This window comes from Otolemur garnettii, unplaced genomic scaffold (assembly GCF_000181295.1).
Source record: "Otolemur garnettii isolate 467f Iridium unplaced genomic scaffold, OtoGar3 scaffold00005, whole genome shotgun sequence".
NCBI lineage: Eukaryota > Metazoa > Chordata > Mammalia > Primates > Galagidae > Otolemur > Otolemur garnettii.
This window is the reverse complement of record NW_003852400.1, coordinates 47,141,961-47,147,632: the sequence shown is the minus strand read 5'-3', so window position 1 is coordinate 47,147,632 and position 5,672 is coordinate 47,141,961. Positions and strand designations below refer to the sequence as shown.

Below are 5,672 nucleotides of genomic sequence, written 5' to 3'. Positions count from 1 at the left end.
AACTCTAAGGTATCTGACCCAAACATTCTAAACTGTACAAAAAATGTGTTTTGGCACTCGAGTTTGGTGAGGTGGTGTATTTTACCCACTACACTAACATATTCTAGAGCTTATTCATTAAATAATACATTAATTTAGAATCTAAAAGTCCCCGATGTGTTTATTTTGCCATATGCATATTAAATTATTCTAGGAAATAACCATTCCTACTCTTACTAAGTTAGAAAAAAAAAGAAAGTTTAACTCAGCTAAATTAACTATAGCTAACTAAATAAATGTAGTTAGTGGAACTATTATTTTATGTTTACTCTAAAAGTCACAGATCCTGACTTGAAATAGTAAATAGTCTATTTTCAATTAAAAAAACTAATTGAAATAATTAAAAATTATTTTTATTATTCTAAATTATTGTTAAGAATTAGAATTTACTTGGCCCTGAATCAAGGCCAGCAGTTTGCTGAAGCTGTTGGTTTCAAGCAGGTGCCTAAAGAATTATCTTTCTATGGTCTGTTGGCCATCACAGAACTTTGGCAATGTAATGGTCAGTTCATTAGAAAGAAACAGTATGAGTCATTGGTGATAGATGTGGGTTAGTATGTATTTGTAGTCTTAATACTGGGGTTCCAAAATATCTATAAAATATTATTATATTTATCTCAAGAGGATACTTAAATTATTCATTAGAATTATAGTGCTGTTAAATTTTAATTACAGCCCCCCACAATTACTGTGGGTTTTTACCCAAAATAAAAAGATAATTCTACGGTAAAAAAAAAAAAAGAATTAGAATTTACAAGACCTATAGGTCAACTTATATGGGATACATAAAGAATTTTGTCTATAAGTCTACATGAAAAGTGATATTTAACTTATTCCTTCTTGACTGGTCATCTGGTCATTCTGTTGAAAAGATATTTAACTTTCTTTTTTCTTTCTTTCTTTTTTTTTTTTTTTAATTGCCCTCAGTAGAGTGCTGTGGTGTCACATCTCACAGTAACCTCCAACTCCTGGGCTTAGGTGATTCTCTTGCCTCAGCCTCCCCAGTAGCTGGGACTATAGGTGCCCGCCACAATGCCTAGCTATTTTTTTGTTGCAGTTTGGCTGGAGCTGGGTTCAAACCTTCCACCCTCAGTATATGGGGCTGGTGCCCTACCTACTGAGCCACAGGAGCTGCCCAGATAATTAACTTTCTTGCAGTAGGATATTTTACATTAACAGTACTCTGAAGATATAAAGTTAATTTGCTTCCAGACTACATGATCATTTACATGAAAAAATCTTTTAATAGAAATTTAAAGCCAGCCTTGTATTCTAAAGAAAAGGTCGTTTTCACACTTGAATTACAAAGTACCTCAGTTCTACTAATGAAGCCTGTGAGTATAAACAGTGTCTAATTTACAATTGAAAATAGAATAATTTTTCCCAATACCTTCAACTAAGGAAACCTGATTCCTCTCTTAACTCAGCCCATGGCCTTCCTTGCCTATCCCCTGCATACAAGTGTCAGGCTGATGTCTTCTCCCTGCCTTTTATAATAATAAAGCTCTGCGCTTAATTAACATATCTTTTTTACCATTGGATTTTGTATTTTGACCTATTCCTTTATCTCATTCTCCATTTCTCACTTCTCTTCCCCAGCTTAATGTGTCTATACACTTTATATATAAGCATTATGTTTTCTTATATCTTCATTCATCCAGATGTATAAGAAAATATTTTTAAAGTTCTGTTTATAAGTATTTCTTCATAGTGTTTGGAATGAAGGTTTTCATCAATTATATAATCATAGAGAGCTGCAGGGTTTTTTTAAGAATGACTCAGGAATCTTCCTCTGAGGATATTATTCTTTTTTCCTCAAAAACAGGAAGACAAATAAATAAAGAAAGACTTCTCCCCCAAAGTATATTATGAACACCTACTGTCTTGGCTAACCTGCCAGTTTGTCGAGAAGAAAATAAACCAAAGTTCAATGGTGAGAAACTGTTTTTTGTTCTGACACATTTAGGGGGCTGGGTATATGAACAGTCTTATAGCATACCTGGTTGCTTCAGGTAGACACTAAGTCAGGACTGATGAGGATAATAGATACTACTATGACATATTTTGAGCAAGAAGAGATTTTAAAGATGGATTGGAGATATAAACTGTCAGAAGGTTGAGGGAATTAATGTCAACCTTATTGGAAGCCAATATTGAATTATTGCAATATACTTGCCAGACAAGTCGAAACAATACTGTTTAAGAAATAAGGCATCAGAAAAATGGCAGGGAAGTACCCCCAGTGATTTTTATCTCTTGCAGTCCTGAGTGGGTGACCTGTAAGAGAACGTAGAGGAGCCCGGCAAACCCTTTTCTGTTTCGCTGACACAGGCTTTACCCTTCCCCACTGTCAGAACCATATTGGTTCTACATTCTTCTTTTTTTCTCCCCAAATCTTGCATATGGTAACTAAACCAGAATTTTTCTAGTGCACGAGTCTGGAACATGTAATTTCTAGTCTTCCAGGTCCTGAAGTATAATGGGAAGCTTATAAGGGCAGGAGCAGAATTGATTACCAACATACAACACGTGCTAAATTTGCTCAAGGCCTGTTGATGGCTATAGAAGTTGAAAAGACTGTGAAATCTTGCAGTTAATCTACAGAAGCCACTCTGTTATGTGTTTACTTTATGTAACTAGTTAAAGAAAGCGGTCCTTACATATGTGTTACTTTCCTAACAGTATTAAGATGCCATTATTAGAGGGTTTATCATTAATTTGACTATGACATTTTCCGTTCTATCAGATATTTATGAAGACTGTAAGAATACTCATTTCAAATAATTAAAAAGGCCAAGAGTTGAGCTGCATTCAATATCAACTAAAACTCTATGATGTTCTTAAAGACTTTTTTCCTGCACATGATATGTTATTGTTCGTTGGAATGTTTTGCTCAGTTATCTTTCATGAATGGATTTCTTTGTCAAATTCAAAAACTAAGTAAAACACAATCAAATGAAGACTAAGGATGTATAAATGACTACAGCATGAGGAAACTGAATTATGGCAAACATTGAACAGGACTTGGTGTTAGAATTTCAAAGTGAATTAAGAAAACACTGTGATTCACAGTTCCTACTGACTTAATGTCTAATAGGAAGGATTATAGTTTGGTTAAAAAAAAAAAAAAACAAAGAAAAGAAGAAAAAAAACAGTGGGAAAATATGAGGACCATTAATCTACGCATGCTTTATTAACAATAGCGTACAGAAAAAGGACTTGTGAAAGTCAAGTGATAAATATTTACCACTGTAAATTAAAGTTTAGCAGTGCATGCCTCAGTCAAGTAGAACTCATTGTACTGATGTGGTAAACCTAATAGAAATTTCAGAGCTAAAACTACCTCATTTACAAGAAAGAAGTACCACTTAGGACATGAAAAATATGGTCAGTTATCTTCTCAAAGGTAATATAGCTGGTGCAAGAAATTGTTAAACACAGTTGGGAATTATTAAACAGAAAAATCTAGATTATTGGCTACTCAGGGAGCTATTAATGATGTTCCATAAAAATACCTATATATTCATAATTTCATTAGTGGGAGAACCATTTTTTACCTTGGAATCCAATTAGGCAGCAGAGATAGCTAATGAAAGAAGCATAATGTAATTCTCCTCACAGCCATAGCCTAGGTATTTTTGTGACATTCAGTATGTATGAGATGATTAGAGAGGTCCAAATCTAGTTAACAAAAAAAGGGAAAAAAAGGCAGAAGGTAGTTAGCTTGTGGAGCTATTACTGAGAACAAACCTCCATATGGGAATCAATTCACAATGGCTTGGTATCAGCGAGACAATCTCTGAGCTCATTATCAAATTTAAGAGTAATGGCCCTTGGCCCTCAAACTAGCCAATGGATCCTAGAAGAGATGGTAGGAAAAGAGACTGGGCCCAGGCAAAAGCAACTGGTTTAGAGATTCTCATCAGTGTATTAGTGAAGAGGAACCAAACATTTATGTGAGACCACGCTGTATTGCACTTTGTAGTTTGGAGTATATACTCGTGTTTATTCTAGTGCAATAATATCGTTACAAAATGTTGGCTTGGTTATCTTCTTAACAAAGGCCAGGATTAAAAATCAGTGCAGTTATTGAGACACATGGCCAGAGTAGATTCTACCTTACTGCTCCTGTTTCACTAAGATATGCCCCAGAACACTGTAATAAAAGTCTTTTTTTTCCAGTTTGAGCATGCTATTTGTGTCCTTAGCCATTTGTAACCCAGCAGAGTTAAAGATAGATTTATGCTTAAAAATGGTATTAAGATAGAACTGCATCCTCCAAGGTTAAAAATATTTTGTTGCATCACAGGAAGAGTCTGGAATTGTCTTATTTGTTAAATTGCTTTCACACAAAGAAATCAATATCTTTGAAAACACAATCATTTCTCACGGATTGGTGTATGGTAAATAGCAATCTTCTGAATAAGATTCATTTCAAATTTCAATTTGATGAATACAAATAAATACTTGGAATGAAATATAAATTGCTTTATGTCATCTCTCAGAGTAAAGCAATTTATATACAATAATAAATGGATCATATAAAAATGACAGAAATTTTATTAACTTTAGATCCTTCTGAATTATCTTTCTGAGTGGGAATTTTTATAGTATGTAATAGTAAGCTTAATTCCAATATGGAATACGTAAGTAAACATTATCTACTTTTATAATTGTACATGCATGCTATGTATATGCACACACATATACAATGTTCTATGTTTTAGTTGTTAAATATCACTCCTTGTGTAGGAAAAGGAGAAGATATGAAAAAGACAGACATTTCAAAATCAGTTTTTGCAACTTTACAATGATGAACTCCATATTTGTTGGGGAGCATGGAGTAGTATGAATATTCAATTTTCATGAAAAACTCTATTCAAGAATATTGGTTCACAGACAAGATGAAGAATCATACAGAAGGGGGTTCCCTAGAGTGTGACAAGATTATTATTTCCCAAAGTCAAAGTCAATTCTATAGAATACTTACCTCTCTCTCTCTATATTGTGTATTATAGGTGTGTGTGGTGTGTACACATAATTATTAAATAACATTTACTTGTATGTATAAGAGGCAAGATACAGGGCAGGGCATCTTAGAGCCTTTAATTGACTAATCTACGTTGTGATCATAGCTAGTGGGATATTATAGATAAAATTTCCCTTATTTATTTACTTTTGGCTTCACAGAACTCATCACTTTTTTTTAACCAGAGCATCTTAGAAGACTAGTATTTGTTGAACCCATAACTACTACTGAACTAGACCTTAATCAATTAGATCCCTGACAGAGATGACATCCTTTCTTTGAGTACTTAGGAAATTGCTCACATTTTCTATTGATGAAAACCAAAAATTCTATTTGATTTAGTGACATCAAGAAAGTACAGCTTCAATTTGCATGATGGATTTTCAACTGTAGCAAGATAAAAAACACAGAGAAGAACGTTGACAGATTCTACAGGCTTTTTTTCCCTTGATATCTTTTGAATACATTTGAGCCTTAGCAACTTCCTCCTCCTCCTCCTCCTCCTCCAATTAGGGATAAATTACATAGTTGTTCCTTTAGAAATTTGCAAACCCAGATGCTGGAAGATTAAGCCAGGTCAGTGAAATGATGCTGCCTCCTAATT

The 5,672-nt window shown here is 33.9% G+C and overlaps 1 non-coding gene across 1 annotated transcript; it reads left to right on the top strand.

Annotated features, from left to right (window-relative positions):
* Window positions 1–429: 429 nt before the first annotated feature.
* Window positions 430–566, top strand: LOC111721996. Its single transcript, XR_002770969.1, has one exon. It is a non-coding gene; the product is annotated as a small nucleolar RNA SNORA2/SNORA34 family (small nucleolar RNA).
* Window positions 567–5,672: the final 5,106 nt, after the last annotated feature.